The sequence below is a fragment of the Zingiber officinale genome, chromosome 7A (genome assembly GCF_018446385.1).
Source record: "Zingiber officinale cultivar Zhangliang chromosome 7A, Zo_v1.1, whole genome shotgun sequence".
Taxonomy (NCBI): domain Eukaryota; kingdom Viridiplantae; phylum Streptophyta; class Magnoliopsida; order Zingiberales; family Zingiberaceae; genus Zingiber; species Zingiber officinale.
Genome location: NC_055998.1, coordinates 34,648,020 through 34,666,124, shown reverse-complemented (window position 1 = coordinate 34,666,124; position 18,105 = coordinate 34,648,020). Strand labels below are relative to the sequence as shown.

General features: G+C 37.0%; 1 long non-coding RNA gene across 1 annotated transcript; it reads right to left on the bottom strand.

The window, feature by feature from the left end:
- Positions 1-14,981: 14,981 nt before the first annotated feature.
- LOC122001309 lies at positions 14,982-18,070 on the bottom strand. Its single transcript, XR_006117316.1, has 4 exons — positions 17,620-18,070; positions 17,283-17,485; positions 16,017-16,083; positions 14,982-15,084 (listed from the first exon to the last, which is right to left on the bottom strand). It is a non-coding gene; the product is annotated as an uncharacterized LOC122001309 (long non-coding RNA).
- Between the last annotated feature and the right edge of the window lie 35 nt (positions 18,071-18,105).

The window sequence follows — 18,105 nt, the reverse complement described above, 5'->3', positions numbered from 1 at the left end:
CACGGTCGTGGCTTGCTCCTCCACTACTTCCCTTGCATGGTCATGTAGATCTATAGGGCTTGCACTACCTCCGGCTCTGGAGCTCTTGCACGGTCGTGTGGTGCACACGGCCAAGGCATTCTTGGGCTCTGGAAATGCTGCACGGTCGTGTAGATCTACACGGCCGTGTACAGCTTCGGTTCTGGATGGCTTGTAAGGTCGTGTGGTGCACACGGCCATGAACCCTCTTGGCTTCAAACCTGGCACGCCTGTGTGATGCTCACACGGTCATGGCTTCTTCCTTCTCTGTTGCAACCTCACGGGTGGTGATCACCACACGGCCTGGGTAACCCCCCATGTTATGGTCATATGGCACACAGGGATTGTGCCTTCCTTCTTCATTCAAGCGTCAAATCTTCTCCAAAATTGACTCCTGCATACAGAAAATGCCCAAAAAGCAGATCTCCGAACAAAAAGAATAAATATGCTGAAAAGAAAGCTAGAAGTACGAAAATGCATAGATAAAGTATGCTCAAAATATGTGAATGTGCGTCAAAACATGCTAAACAAATATATACAATTTACACACTCATATGAATTCTAATCTGACTTTCAACAAGTTCATTAAATGGTGGATTCATTTACTTCGATCATTATTAACACATAAATGATCTCATCTTGACACAATTATGAAAGCGACCTCAACTTATAGATCTGTCTCTAATTTCAGTTACATAAGTTATTCCATAAGTAACGGTCTTACCCCTATTTGTACTTAACAAACAGAGATGATTGTCCATGTGAGTGGACCAATCTCCACCTGCCAACATGCTCACCGAGATCTTATATGAATGTAAAAAATACAACATATACACTGAATAAATTATGGCAAATGACACAATCATAACACAAAGTCTGATTGTTATTTCAATATTGTTACATTCTATGAAGTCCCAGAGACTTTACATGTTTTTTAAATCACTCTTCAGTCATTGGCTTAGTAAAAGGATCTACAAGCATAGCATGTGTAGGGACATACTCAAGAATCACTTTTCTTTTAACCACAATATCCCTCACAAAATTATATTTAATTTCTATATGCTTTCCTTTACTATGATATTTGGGATCCTTATAAAAAGCTATTACAGCTTGACTATCACAGTAGACAATTACTGGACTCCCACTATCCTCAGCAATTTTCAGATGCTTCAAGAACATTCTCAACCAGACTGTTTCTTGCACAGCCACTGAACATGCCACATATTCAGCTTCCATAGTCGACAAAGCTACACAAGCTTGTTTCTTGCTGTTTCAGGAGATAGCGCCACCATTTAGCAAGAATGCATAGCCTGATGTAGATTTTCTATCATCTAGGTCCCCAGCCCAATCTGCATCTGAATAACCTTTCAGACTCATATCTGATCCTTGAAAATAGAGACAATAATCTGTTATCGCCTTCAGATATCTGAATATCCTTTTTACTGCCTTCCAGTGTCTCGGTCCTAGGTTTGACTGGAAGCGACTAACCAAGCCCACAACATAGCTGATATCGGGGCGTGTACACAGCATAGTGTACATCAAACTACCAATAGCACTGGCATATAGTTTTTTATTCATCTCAGCTATTTCCTCAAGAGTTTTAGGGCACATACTCTTGCTTAACACAGTTCCTTTCACAATAGGTGTATGTTCTATGTTGCAATTAGACATGCTGAAATGATGTAACATCTTATTTATATAAGACTCTTGTGACAGACTCAAAAGTCTTTTAGGACGATCTCTTATGATCTTCACTCCTAAGATGTATTCAGCTTCTCCCATATCAGTTGTATCAAATAGTGATGATAGCGACTTCTTGACTTCATTCACATATCCTATGTCATTTCCAGCTATCAGCATATCATCAACATATAATGATAAAATGGCATACTTTCTTTTTTCCCTTTTCAAGAAAACACAATGATCCTCATTGATCATCTCAAAACCATAAGATAAAACAACTTCGTTAAATTTTATGTTCTATTGTTTTGACGCTTGCTTTAGCCCATATATAGACTTTCTAAGTCTACATACTTTCTACTCTTGGCTTTCAGCAATAAAACCTTCTGGTTAAACCATATAAATTTCTTCGTCAAGATCACCGTTGAGGAAAGTGATTTTTACATCCATTTGATGTAATTCCAAGTCATAATGTGCCACAAAGGCCAAAATAACTCTTATTAATATAAATTTCACTACGGGAGAAAATGTCTCTTCAAAGTCAATACCCTCCATTTGGGTATATCCTTTTGTAACTAAATGAACTTTGTATCTGTTAATCGATCCATCTGCTTTCCTCTTTATTTTGAAAATCCACTTATTCCCAATAGCCCTTCGGCCCAGAGGAAGATCGACTAAGTCCCAAACATGATTTTGGATCATGGACTCCATCTCTTCAACCATTGCAGCTTTCCATTTTTCTCTAACTCTACATCCCAATGATTCCTCAATGAATTGAGGTTCGTCGTCGTCAATTGGAAGTGTAACCAATGCCTCATGCTCAATATCAAACCTCTTCTTAGGTTTGATCTTACGAACACTTCTCCATAAGTTAGGTTGTTGAGAAGTCAACTCATGACTCGGCATATCACTCCCACTCAGTTGACTAGACTCAGATGTTCCTTTTGGCACCTCTCTTGTTGATAATATCTCATCCTCCTCAAATAGAGGAATATTTTTATCAACATCACTCTGATTGGAAACTCTGTTTCGAGAAAAGTCGCATCGAGTCTATTTCGGAGATGGTTCCATCTAGTTGCTCACCTATGAAAACATAACTTTTGGAGGTCTCATGATATCTTATAAAGATACATTTCTTACTCCTAGGTCCCAGTTTTCCATACTTGTGAGAACTATCATGAACATAAGCAGCTGACCCCCAGGGTCTCAAATTACTTAAATCTGGTTTTCTGCCTGTCCAATGTTCATATGGGGTAGATGGAACTGATTTTGAAGGCACTTTGTTAAATATATAGGTTGTAGCTAATAATGCATCTCCCCAATAGGAGATTGGCAAATTAGCTTGTGTCATCATAGACCTAACCATTTCAAGAAGAATCCTATTTCTTCTTTCAGCTACCCCATTTTGCTGTGGAGTTCCAGGGATTGTCAGATGTTTAATAATCCCTCTATCATTACATATTGTCTTGAACATATCAGACAAATACTCCCCTCTACGGTCAATGCATAAAGTCTTAACTTTACGTTTCGTTTGATTCTCAACTTCATTCATATAACGAATGAAGCAATCTAATGCTTCAGATTTGTGAGAAATCAAATACACATGACCAAACCTAGAGAAATCATCAATAAATGTAATAAAATAGGAAGCTCCATGTCTAGCCTTCACATTCATTGAACCACAGATATCCAAATGAATTAACTACAATGTTGATTCAGATCTAATAGTCTTACCAAATGGTTTCCTAGTTACTTTTCCAGCAAGACAATGCTCACATATAGACAATTGAATCTTAGCCCAAATGCCTAATAGACCCTCTCTAGCCAACCGATTCATACGTTCTTGTCTTATGTGTCATAATCTAGCATGCCAAACCTCATCAGTTATATCTGCATCACTAGTTAGAGCAATATTTGAAAAACAACCATCAATAGCATAATTGGCATCTGGTTCTACATTAAGAATCATAAAATCATTTGTTAAAAAACCATGTCCGATTGACACTGAGTCAATTTTAAGTTCAACAAACCGACTGTAAAAATTAATACAATACCCTAAATCAAGAAGACACGTAACGGAAACAAGATTCCGTCGAATTTCAAGAGCATACAGGACATCATGTAGAAACAAAACTCTACCACCACGGAGGTTGAGTTTGCAAGTGCCGACTCCTTTGACTTCAACTCTTATATTGTTTCCCACATAAATCCACTTGTTGCCAGCTGGTACCCGACCGTACTCAAGAAATGTAACTCGCTCTCAAGCTACATGGTTGGTTGCTCCCGAATCTATAATCCACAGAGGATAAGAATCAGCTAACAACACTGAGCTAGTAACAAAATGCTCTTGAAAAGAAGACACACTTGGATTTACCTTTTTCGGCTCAGTGCACTCCCGAGCGAAGTGACCCTTCTTGCCGCAATTAAAACAAGTCAACTTGTTTTTAGGTTTCTTTCCAATCTTTTTTACTATTTTCTTGATTGGGCCCTATCCTACAGTAGCAGCTTCCTACTTCTTTCCCTTCCCTTTCTTGAACCATTTCTTTTTCTTGGATCCATATGATCCAGCAGAACCTATAGCCACATAGGCTTGTCCAGAAATCCTTGCGGATTCAACTCTCTCCGCCTTTAATTCTACATGGCGTGAGACGTTAGTGAAACTCTTAATACTCTCACTGTGAGTTAGGGTCTGCTTTATGGTCTCTCAAGAATCTGGAAGTGAACGAATAACTGCTTGAACCTGTTGTTCATCAGTCAACTCATGACCTGCAGTTTTAAGCTCCCGAATCATGTTCGACATCTCCCTGAGGTGTTGAACCATTGATACATTCAGACGCTTATTGTAGCTGTCAAACTTGATTGTCAACTATCGAAGCTTGCTCAAACTTACTCCATTGTATTTTTCTTTAAGGGTTGCCCAGACTGCATGAGCCGTAAGATATGACTCATACTCAAAAGCTAGAGCATCTACCATTGAACTAATCAATATGCCCTTTGCAGTGGAGTCCTTTTTCTTCCATGCCTTATAGGCATCAAGATCTCGTCTGTGTTGTGCAGTGGGACCATCTACAGGTACTTCCATAACCTGATTTACAGCCTCTAGAACTTCTTGTTCCTCAAGTACATATTGTATCATGAGGTGTCAGATCTTATAGTTATCTCTATTAAGTTTTTCACCTTTGTTAATTTCAGCTATTATATTTTTTATTGTCATAATCTATCATAAACAAATATATTATTTAGTATTCAGTGTAAATCATATACATGTAATTTATGATTGACTCAATATTACTTTGAGTTGGTTTACAAAATCAAGTGATAACTATGTTTTCACTCATCATTCGTATGACCAATCAAATTAATATTAATCAATTCTATTACATGCATCCCAACAAATGAACTGATCATTTTTAATATCATGAATTCTTTAATTAAATGAACTAATCATTTAATATATCATGATTTCTTTAATTAAATGAACTAATCGTTTAATACATCATGAACTAATCATATATCATGTCAAGCAAACAGCATAAATAAATGAATATATCATTAACATAAAATTATGTTGCATATTGTTAACATATAACTAACTGACATGAATGAAATGAACTAACATTGTTCATACATAATGAAAATAACAGAACCCTAGAAAACTAGATAGGCAACTACCACTCCCACTAGGACAGACACTAGTGCAGTGGCCAAAATAATCCCTCTCAGCCTGGACTCATTTGGGGTAATCTCAGGCAGGACAGCTTCAAGATTCTCTATAGGATCCTCCACACACTCTCCCAGATCCTCTTCTGATTCTTCAGGATCTTCTGAATCCTCTTCAAATTCCTCTGGATCTACAGGACCTTCTGAATCCTCTTCAGGATCTTCTGAATCCTCTTCAGATTCCTCTGGATCTTCAGGACCCCAATAGAGATGAAGTAACTGTCTACACATCTCTGAATACGAGATGTGTCCATCATAATCATCCCAAAGTTAGAATGCTATCTGCCTAAGATTTTCCAGCAGTGAATAGACTATAGCTCATCTTCTGTGTGTGTCTTACACTGGAAACTCTTCTCGCTCGAGTTTCCAGAACAACCGATCGAGCCGACCAATAAGTCATCCGAGTCCTTGAACAGGGTAGAAATCAAGCTCCTTAATCTCTTCCCAAAGCTCATGTTGTCGTAAATCACGACTAGCCATCTGAAAAATTGAAATTAAATAAGTCAGTACCAAACCGACTAACCAGTACAAAACCAACTTATTTCAATTTATACAGGCATAGTACCAACATAATAAATCAAAAAAAATAAATTTTCTTGATTTTCAGGAGTTTAGATCGACAATTAGAACTGATCTAATTAGTCAGGCTCATTGAATCGGTTGATTAGGGATCCAGATTCTAAGCTTGGTCCATTGTCCTTAATTAGAATTAATCTAATTGGATAAGGATTTGTCCTTAATTAGAACTAATCTAATTGGACAGAAATTTTTGTACCTATGTTCTCTTACTTTTAATCTAAGTTCATTTCTACCAATTTCAGACTTATTGATCAAACTCATGTCCGTTTGATCAAAGCAATATTCATTGGTTTAAGTCTGACTGATTAGAACAAATCTAATCATTTGATCAAATTTAACCCATTTGATCATATTTGGTCCAACCCCAATCAAATTGATTTTATTAAACCAACTAATGATTTAAACATGAACCGGATCTAAGTAGACTAAAATTACTCTTGACCATTTATCATTAATAGTGAAATTAATTGAACTCAATTTTCAATTAATTAATGAGCGAACAAAATTAATGCTATAGTATGCATTATTTGGTAAAATTTATACTTTAATTAAAAAACATAAACATATTATGTTTCTTAATTTCAAATACATGCAGATTTATAATGAAACGTTACTACTAATTTTTTTTTAATGTATTTCATTCTTCACAACATGCATTAAACAGATAAAAAGCTAGTTTATACCGTGAATTCTAAAAAATTATCTTCTGCAACTCCACGTTCTATACCATCTCCGCTCGTTTCTTCGCCATGAACCCACGCTGCACACCACCTCACAGCGACGAACGCTGGTTGCCACACACCGCCTCCCCTTTTGTGTAGAAATTGCAAGAGGCAGCCTCGAGTATGTCGTCGGCCAACACACGGAGACAAACTCCATGAGTGTTCATTCGAAGCCTTATAACAGTCGTTGATCACAGCTGCTGTCGGTGCTGGTGACTGTGGCAGATTGCAACATAGATGCAATCTTGCTTGGCTATGGCAAAACTAGACGGAGACAGACTCCGTTCAGGGCAGCGATTATTATCGCTGATCATGACTTAGTCATGATTTCGCCCAGAAAAAAAACGAACCGAACCAAGCCATATAAATGGATTCAACGTAGAAATAAGGATTTAGCATGCATTTAGAATTAACACAGCTCTGATACCAATGTAGATATATTCTAAATGCATGAAAGAGGAATTAAATTAAAGCAGAAAAAACTTACAACGATCTCCCGCAGATCCGCAATCGGCAATGGTGAAAGTCGTTGTCAGAAGAGCGATCACAGGATCGGAAATCCCTCCGCAATTCCATGAATCAAATCCCACCGCCTCAGATATTCTCCTTCCTCTCTCTACATTGAACACTAGCAATTTCACACACCTTATGATCCTTGGACGCACCCCTTTATATAGGGAAATAAACCATGGGCATAATGGACTTTTCCATTATGAGTAGTGGGGAACGTGGGCATGTTCTCACATCCCCACTCTTCCCATTTCCAACAATATCATGCTATCATGACATCATAATTGATATTCATATTTCATTATGAAAAATACTATGATATTTTTGATACATCTCATACATGCATCATTTCATTTATAATGTATTTAGAGTTTATTTTTAGAAAGTATGCATGTGATATATGTCATAATCATTTTCATACATTATTTTAATTTCTTGTGTTTAAAGACAATAACATTAATTATCAAATGACATCCTAGGTAGATGATCGAAATTTTAAAATGTCTAGTTAGAAATGCATGATCCCTTAGTTAGGGAAAATCAATATCTATATCTCACAAGGACTATAAATTAGTTTGTATGTGTTTTGATACATATAGATAAAGTGAGATATTAGGAAGATGAACAAAACTCAAGATGTTAATTTAGTGTATCTATTTAAGTTTTAGTTTCATTAAAACACATAGATTATATGTTATCCAATTATAGGGAAAGCAAGTGATCAAGTCATGTACATTTAGCCCAAAGATCATGGTTGGAAATTAGTTTTGAAAAATGATTTCAAAAATACTTTGGAAAACCTTGGTGAAGTCGATCTTTTGATAGAAATCACTATTGAATAGTTAGATACAAACTTGAGAGAAACATTAAAGTTTTTAATGGTTTCCAATTACATTTTAGTCTTTAAAAATGACGGTTATTTTTATAGAAACTATTTTTCTTTAATAGTATATGACATAAGTAATGTCTACCCAAAATTTCATATTTTTTAGAATTTTATAAAATTATTTATGCATTTCTAAAATTCAGTAAGAAATCAAAATTATAAATTCAGTATCAATCGATTACCACACCAATCAATTGAAGTGAATTTCTACAAGCACAGAGGCTCGCGAAATCGATCAAGTGATCGATTAAAAGGTACTAATCAATTAATTCAATAGATTAGCACTACAGTAATCGATTGAAACTTAACTTCTATCGATTCAAAGAGGATATGATTGATTGATAGCTAAAATCAATCGATTAAGGATGCTAATTTTGGCTAACATAATCTAATTTCAATCCACTAAGCCTCGTTTAGTCGAGTTAACCATCCCTAACCCTCTAAAGTGCTTTGATAAGTATTTAAGGGTAATTTTTTGATGAAAATAAGAAAAGGATAGTTAAAAGTGACTAACTTGGAGTTTAAGAGGATGTTTAATTTCAATATTGAACTTTGAACTTCAAACTTCAATTTTGGACTTTCTAAAAGATTAGAAACTCCAAATCATTATTAGTACAATGATAGAAGTTTATAGCATGTTTTGAGTGGGAGAATCTCCTTAAAAACATAATTTAAGAATTCAGAACGAATGTTCTAGCAAGAGCATTGGATGATGGATGCTCAATGATGAGCATTGAGGACAATGAAGGGTATAAAACCTTCATTATGAGGCTGTGAATAATAAGTGAGGTTAAGAACAACAAGTGAGATAAATCTTGGGAGAAAATTTTTGATGAACCCTTATGTTAAAAAAAAATTTGAGTTAAAAAATTCTCCATATTCAAAGGGGGATAATGTGAAACCCTTATGTTAAGGGAAGAATATAGGAAACCATCATTCATGTTTTAGCATAAAGAAGAAGTTGGAGTTATTAGATGAATCTAACATAAACATATTGTCAAACATTAAAAAGGGAGAGATTATTAGTACAATTGTCCTTAGATCAAAGTTGACCAGTTTGGCTCAAGTTTGAGTTTTGATGTTTGACTAATATATGGAGATTGTAGGTACAATTGTCTATTAGGAAGAATATTGGTGCAAGTCTCCTCTAATCAAAGGTTGACCAATTTGAAATGAGAGAGTAGTCAAGTAGGTCAAAGTTGATCGGATACTTATTGAGAAAGTTCTAACTAAAGGTTAGACAAAGACAAGACCAATGGGATAGTTGGCAAAAGAAGAAAAACTAAGTGGATCAGTATTGTCGGACACTTGATGTGAAAAGTCCTGGTGAGTGAAGCCGGACAGAGAGAAAAGTACTAGTGAGTGAAGTCAGACAGATGAAAAATCCTGATGAGTGAAGACAAACAATTAGAAAGCCCTTATGACTGAAGTCAGACAGTTGGAAAGTCCTAATAAGAGCCAGGCAGTTGAAAAGTCCTAGTGAGTAAATCTGAGCAGTGAGGAAACCTTGGTTAGTGAAGTCAGTGGAAATATCCTAGCAGTGAAGCCAAGAGGTGAAAAGTCCTGGTAAGTCAAGTCAGACACTGAAAAATCCAAGTGGATCAAAGGTTGACCGAATACCTGATATTTGAAAGTCCAAGTGAGTCATGGAGAATCAGACACTTAGCACAAGGAGAAAAATCTAAGTGGGTCAAAGGATTGACCAAATACTTGGTGAAGAAGTCCCAACAGATCACGGTTAACTGAATGTTGGATAATGAAACATCTAGACTTGAATTAAGCAAGTTAGGGTTTGGCAATCGATTGACCCTAAGCTAATCGATTAGGTAATTGATTAGGAGGTTCTTATGAGAACACATAAAAAGTCTGAATCGATTGATCCCATTCGATTCAACCGTTGCTAATCGATTGTGTTAATAGTATTTTGTCGCGAGGAGAGGGAATCGATTGGGTTAATCGATTAAGGCCTTTTTGCGAGTGAACAAAGAGTTGCGAAATTGATTGGGTAATCAATTAAGGCTCTCTGAATCAATTGGGATGGCTCACCAATCGATTGGGGTTCAAAAAAAAAGAGTTTTGCAGGTGTTAGATGGTCGGATGATGTGGCAATTGATTTAGGAGTGAGTTTAATCAATTGGGAGGCATCGAAGAACCCTAGAAAAGGGTTTTCGTAAACTTTTTAAAGATACATCTCTTTACAACACTGAATGCCAGTTCTTGAGATTTGGGGAAGACAAGTGATGTTATATTTCCCACCTTCAAGAGGCAAATTCGAGCAAGAAGAAGAGAGTAAGCTAAGATTTCATTGTTGTAATCTAGTGTAAGATTTGTTCTTGCTCTTCTTAGTGTATTTCGTGTGGTGAACTTGTACCAGGCTTCTTTGCCTCCAAATTATTTTCAAGAAGAAGTGTTTTCATAGTATAGATGTGTGCACTGTGTGAATCATTGAATTAGTCACCTCAAGAAGGTAGATACCAAGTAAGTCCTCGTGTTCATATTGGAGAGTTCTTCGCTTCAAGTATTTCGCTGCAACTTATCTCCGTCAAAGCGAGAGAAGCGATTCACCCCCCCCCCTTCTAACTCCCCTTGGTCCCAACAGTTTCAAAATCAATAAATATAATAAATGTATTTACATGAAAATCATAGAGAATAACTATATCATCTTGTATCTATATGTAGATAGTGTTGGGGTTGTAAGGTTGCAAATATAGTCCCACATTAAAAACATATGGAAAAGATCATGGGTTTATAAGAGAAAAAGATATCTCCATTGGCATGAAGTTTTTTGGGGAGAGCCCAAGAGCAAAATCATGAGGGCTTAGGCCCAAAATGGACAATATCATACCATTGTGGAGATATCTAAATTCCTTATGATCCTACAATTGGTATCAGAGCCCGGACTACCAGAAGGTTTAACTGTCAACTGTGCACAAGAGCTATGGTCTGATTGAGCCATGTGAGTACAATATTGACCTCGAACAAAAAAAGTGGGGACTCCTATGTTCGGATCAAGAGGACCAAACAACAAGCAGAAAGTCCTAGTTGCGGCTAGGCAAGGAAGTCCTAGTACGTCGGGTGGACCAAAGGGCAAGAAGACCTGGTGGGTCGAGGATCGAACGTGGGAAGCATGTGGTCCTTTATTTGAGGGGGGATTATTGGGGTTGCAAGGTTGCAAACATAGTCCCTCATTGAAAACACATGGAAAAGATCATGGGCTTATAAGAGAAAAAGATATCTCTATTGGCATAAGGCCTTTTAGGGAGAGCCCAAAAGCAAAATCATGAGGACTTAGGCCCAAAGTGGACAATATCATATCATTATGGAGATATCTAAATTCCTTATGATCCTATAAATAGTATAGTTATTATTGGGAGTAATGATAAAATAAGATAATCCATTAAAGATATGTTGAACTCAAGATTTGACATGAAAGACATGAACCTACCTGATGTGATTATGAAAATTAAAATTCTTAGAACAATTGAAGGACTTGTCCTTAGTCAGTCTCATTATGTGGATAATATTTTTAAGTTCAACAAGGGTGATATTGCATTGGCACGAATGTCGATAGATATGAATCAACATCTATCGAAGAATTGAGGAGAAAGTATCTCTTAGATAAAGTATTCTCGAGTAATTGGAAGTTTGATGTACCTAATGAATTATACACGATCAGTCTTAGCTTACGTAGTAAGTAAACTGAGTAGATATATGAGTAATCCTGATTTTGAGCACTAAAAGAGATAACAAGAGTACTAAGGTACTTGAGATATACTCATGAATATGAACTGCATTATACGAGATATCCTACTGTGATTGAAGGATATAGCGATGTGAGTTGGATATCTGATATTAAAGACTCTAAGTCTACGAGTGGATATGTATTCATTCTAGGAGGTAGAGTGATTTCATGAAAATTTTCTAAGAAACCCGTAATAACCAAATCCATGATGAAATCTGAGTTTGTAGCTCTTGACAAATGTAGTAAAGAGATTGAATGACTACGACAATTCTTAGAAGATATTCCTCGGTGACCAAAATCAGTGTTAGCAATTGCATACATTGCGATAGTCAATCAATAATTAGTCGAGCACATAGTCATTTATCTAATGGTAACTCTAGACATATACGTCATAGACATAATACTATTAGACAACTACTTTCGATAGGAGTTATCACTGTTGACTATATGAAGTCAAAAAATAACCTAGCAGATCCGCTAACCAAAGAGTTAATTCGAGAGTTAGTTGCAAGCATATCATGAGGGATGAGCTTGATGCTGATGAAAAATGTTGGTGCAAAGGAAACTCAACCTATGTAGACTGAATATCCCAAGAACTAAGCTTAAATAGATAACCTAACTACACTGACAATGTTGCTCACTGTGAGTGTATAACTCAATAAATCAGTGAAGGATGGAGGTTAAGTGCATGACTTTTAATGATCCAGTCAAGTAATATGGATTACTCTTAATGGATCACCTATGTAAGAAAAAAATGGGGTCGCTTTGAAGAGAATTAGAGGTACAATTATTAGAGTTTCTCACAAAACCAAGCGTGCTCATGGCTAAGAACGAACATACTCATGAGAACTAAGTTGTATCAGGGAGAGTCTTCGATGAGATATGTCAATAATTACACAGACGACAGAACAGTTCAAGGACATCGTATCTACTATCAGCTAGTAAGCAAATAGATCTTCACAAGGAAAGGTTCAAAAGGTAAAACCTACCTATCCTATACTAGATTCAACTATTGAATGCTATCATATACCCTATTTTCATTCATATGGGGGATTGTTAGAAATGTGAATAGAAAAGAGATGGAATAGATGAAGAAAACTTCATTGTGAATGAGTTTTTAGTCCTACATTGGAAATTTCATTACTTTAGTATTGGTTTATATTGTTGCACATGCATATATGATGTGAACAAATATATGGGAAGAGACACTCTCTCATGTGTACGCAGGGGGTGTAAATCCAAGGTCCAGATTCCACTGAATCAAGTTAACTCGTATACGAGCACGACCTACACGCATTGAATGTCGAACTGATCGAGGTAAAATTTGCCTAAGTTTTGATTCAATTTTTCTTGCTCAAAGTAATAACGGATGCATTAACTTGAGGTTCATGGAGAATCCATAAGTGCCCGAGTGAAATGATCGACTATTGATGGGGTCGACAGTAACGTTTCAATTCGGGCAACAAAGGCAATAAATGGCATTTACTCAGCCATTTATTGCAGCTAAAGGGGGTGGGGCTCCTATATAGGAGGTCAAAACTTGAGCAGAAAGAAGAAATCTCCATCTACTTTGTTTTCCTAGTTTTTTTCCTCTCTGCCGTGCACCTGCTTGGCAAACTCATCCGTGATAGCAGTCAGGTTCGTCCTCAATTCGCCATGATCCACCAGTGCTTAGTGGTAATCATGATCTGCCGCTGTATCTTGAAAACATGCGACTCGAGAACCTCAAAGTACAACCGGAGTGGACGGAATCTATTTCAAGGAAACTACATTGAGCACAAAGCTCAATATCTCCCTCTACTTCCCAACTCCCGATTCAGTGACTGCTTCCCAACTTCCCAACTCGGCTTCCTGACTCTCGACTCAGCTTCCCAACTCAGTGTCTCGACTTAGCTTTCCATTTCTCAACTCAGCATTCACTCAAGAGCATTCGGCGACTCGAGAGCACTTGCCACTCAGGAACATTCGACCACTCAGACTCGGCACTCAGCATTCAGATTCAGCCATACAAGGCAGCCCAATTTTTTTGACAGCTCAACAACCATCCAAGCAACTCATCCTTGTTCAATAATTTGAGATTATCCGTTCAGTACACTCGACAGATAAGTTGTAATTGAAGCTGTAATTTCAATTCAACTAGTCCTCCAATATCTTCGACAAATTGTCCAACAAATTCTATAACGATCTGGTCTGATCAGAAGGGCCTGGAGTGATCTTCTAGTGGGTTTTCAGGGATAAGAACAAATTGAAACACACCAAAACACTCATGAGTAGTTCCTCACCATGAGACAAAATCTTAAGATTGATAATAAATGATGTTAGTTAAATTAGATAAACTGGTACCGATGCTTATTTATCCTTCAATCAAAAGCATCAAACTTGTAGGAACCCAAGAACAAAGAGCTGCAAGAGCAACAATTTCCTCTCAAGTCGTGCAGAACTGGCAGCCAAATCAAATCTCCCTCCGGCAGGTCTCGTCCAACCCCCAGAATCTCCAGCACGAGCACTCACAAGAAACCACAGCACGAATCCAACATGGCCCGGAGCTGTTGGTCGTTGGGTGCGACCCAACGCCCGACAGCCGTCCGACCAAAGATAGCCATAGCTGTGATCGAGATGCTCAAATGCCAACGTCCCAATCGACTCAACTATAAAATAAATAAATGATACTCCCCTAATGGCACAGGGTTCTCGTGGTGAAAGAGCTCGGGCTCTGCTGCATGGAGTGCCGTGAATTCCAGCTCAAGAAGGGAGAGAGGAGTTGGCAGGCAGCATATTTTTTATTGAGTCGAATTTCCCCAGTAAATTCCATCAGATCCATGGTTCCTGCTGAGACAGCTCCTCGTTCGCAGGCCCATTTGTTTTTATGGCTTCCCCAATTAAATGCCAAACACCTTCGTCCTTGATTTGTGCCAGTCTGTCGGAGCATTGGAAACACAGGGAGCATGGCCATCTCCTCTTCCATGATTAGCAACCTGCGTATTGTACAAGAAAAACTATATTTTAGCTGCGGAGGGCCTTTGGCTTACAGCTGCCCGTAAGCCAATTCATGCAGCGGCTTGAAGTTAAACGTGCTTAGCTGGAGGTAAGCATCATCTCCATTGTTTAACTTCTTTCTTGGGCAGCATCAGTGATCAACTATCTTGGGGTCCTGCATAATTATGATAATATCGTACCAGTACGTGCCAGTAGGTTAATTGTGAATGCTCTCTTAGATAATATTTAACCTGCTAAAGCAATATATCTGATTTAGATCTACTCATTTCAGAAGAAATGCAAAATATATATATATATATGAAAAAAATGGATAATCATCTAAACTACATCCATGACGAAATCAATTAATGCAAAGGGAGAGAGGCGTCTCCAGAAGAGACTAGTTAATTAAATTCCTTGTAGAATTTCAGACAGAAAATGAACAGCTCAAGTGCCAGCCCTCTTCTACATAAATATCCTCAACACTGCGCTGTCATCACTAAGAATATGCATTAGTTCCTTTCATCTACAAAAACATAGTTGCGTACACTAAGACTTGCCTTTTTAAACGAAGTGGTTTCAAGTGGGGCAAAGATGAGGTTTGACATTTTAAAGTAGGTCGTCTATAATTTAACTTTTTAATTAATTATTCATGATTTAGATATTGACCTTAAGTAGAACTTAGTTTAAAAAGTTGACTTTCAGGAAGTGCCTGATGTGTGGGGAGCTTTAAATTCTTAAAAATGTTTTATTTGATACAACTTGTACTTTGTAAAATAGAGTTGTGACCTCATATGAACATGCAATTTATTTCTTGCCCAAAAGACAAAACACATACAGCTGCAATTTTATCGCATTTTTAATTATATCTTAAATCCATCATTAATCATTTCTGACAGACAACAACCTTAATTAGTTGTGCATTGGCTTTGATATAAGTCTTCCACTTTCATTTGCATGCATTAGCTTTGTTACCGCCCATGGTTAAGGCCTCGGTAGGCTAAAAAAACATCCAACAAAGTTCAATAATAAAAATTAATCTTTTATACTTCAAATGTTTCACTCTTCATCATTTCATATTAATATGAATTGAATAATACACAATTTAAAAAGAAATTGAAATTCTTTTTAACTGTATTTTAATGAACTTTTTAGTATTAATTAAATTTGAGTATAACTTTACCTTTAGCATGTTTGAACCGGATCTGGCCAGAATCTTAGCCCGGCCGACGGGATGATTATCCATTGACCTAAAATGATGAGTCAAAATCCTAATTAACCCATTGTGGCCAATTACAATTTCAATAAAAAAAAATTGTGAACCAGCAATTCCAACCATTAAAATATATGACCAATTTTACTCTCTTTTTTTAACAAATCTAAATTATTTGATCACTTTTTTATTAACCGCTACAATTAACATAATTATTTTATAAATCTATAAATACCCTAGTCCATTTAAAAAATAAAAAACAACTCCTATCGTCTCTCAATTTTTAAATTTCAACCATTTTCAACTTCAATTCAAATGGAAGAATGTAGTTGATCTTGTAAGGGCAAGGAGAAGGTTAAGATTAACGCTTAAACTCCCACCATGACTCAAGTTACCTAGATTAGGCTCTCAAATAAGATTTAAATATCAAAGATAGATCTTAGTAACCAGTTAAAGATTAGATCGTATCCAAGCCCTACATAAATAGTGATCCATGCATGCCCTAATAAATAGAATACAAACATATTCTCTGAAACTAATTTTTATATATTAATAATATAATCTTAATATGTTTTTTTGGGGGGGTCCGACCATGACATATAATAATCAAGATAGTGAGTCACATAAGATCCAAGAATGCGATTAGTGTCTAAGGGAAGGATTATTATAGAGTCTTGACCATAAACCATAAACCCTGAATGTTGAAGCAACGAGCATTCAGATTGGCAACCTAACAATTGTAATCAAGCAATGCAAGTAATCAAGGAAGGATCAAACCCTTCGTATAGATTGCGGATTAAAGCATCAGTATAAGAGGAGGGCCAACGGGTAGAGTGAATGGTTATAGTTCATTCACGACTGTTTTTACGGGCTATAGAGTTTGAGTTTCACCGTACATTAATTATCTTCCTATGGTAAGAAGATGGGCAAGAAAGGAAGCATAAATAGCTCAGTGTAATTCGCAAGCTTATCCATTAAAATAATAAAGGTAGTCATAATACAAGAGTACTGAGAAACTATAGACTTAATTAATGCACAGATGCAATCAGTTCAAAAAAGTTTAATGTACAAGTCAATTTCTAGCTAGTTTCTCTTCCGAGCCAACATAAAGAGACAAGCCAACAGAGACACTAGGAGACATCGGCATCACTATAACTGTGGTTGGGGTTCAATAAAAATGACCGGCAAAAACAAGTATAGCTTGCAGAATTTAGTGTGGGACAAGAAAGAACTTACAACATTGAATGAGGCCGAGATATACATGGGCAAAGATGCTTGGCCTCCCTGAGCAGCCACGTATCCCTCCGATCACATGTCCATCACATGTCTCTGCTATAACCGGCATAGGGACAACGCAGCAGATTCAGATGGCCTCATCACCTTGACAGACAGAGATGTACAACTAACAGTCTTTATGTCCCAGTGGGCCTCTACCAGACCTACCATGAATAGATGCATGTCCTTTAAATCTTTGTGCACTGCTGTTGTTTATCCATATGCAACTACTGTTCATACACGTTTGGCAATGGAATCAATATGATGTAAACGGATTGGCAAGGAAGGGTTGAGTTACCATATGTTTGTCCATCCATAGCAGCAGAATGATGGGAGAATAGATAAACACAAGATCCATGCGAGGCTCCCCCTTGCGACAATAAAGCCCTCTGCCACAATACCTGTGGCAACCAAAAAGCAGGTATACAGACAGCAAGAGGCCATTTGACGGCTGGAATACATGCTGAACAGAGAGACAATTTGCGCCCATATTTGGCTCCATAACAGCAGCAGCACAACCATCTTCCGAAAATATATATCTAAAGATGCAGCAGCACAACCATCTTCCGAAAATATATATCTAAAGATGCAACTTCACAAGATAATTAAGTGAGTCACAGTGATGCCATCCCTGAGAATTAATCTGCCAAGGGATCTGGCGCTAAGGTTACAAAAGGAAAAGGACTGCAAGGAAAAAACTACAGTACAACTTTGGCAGCTCCTGCTGATAATATTATCTTTTACCTGGAATTACTATTGTCTTTGCCCTTGTGCAGACCTTTAC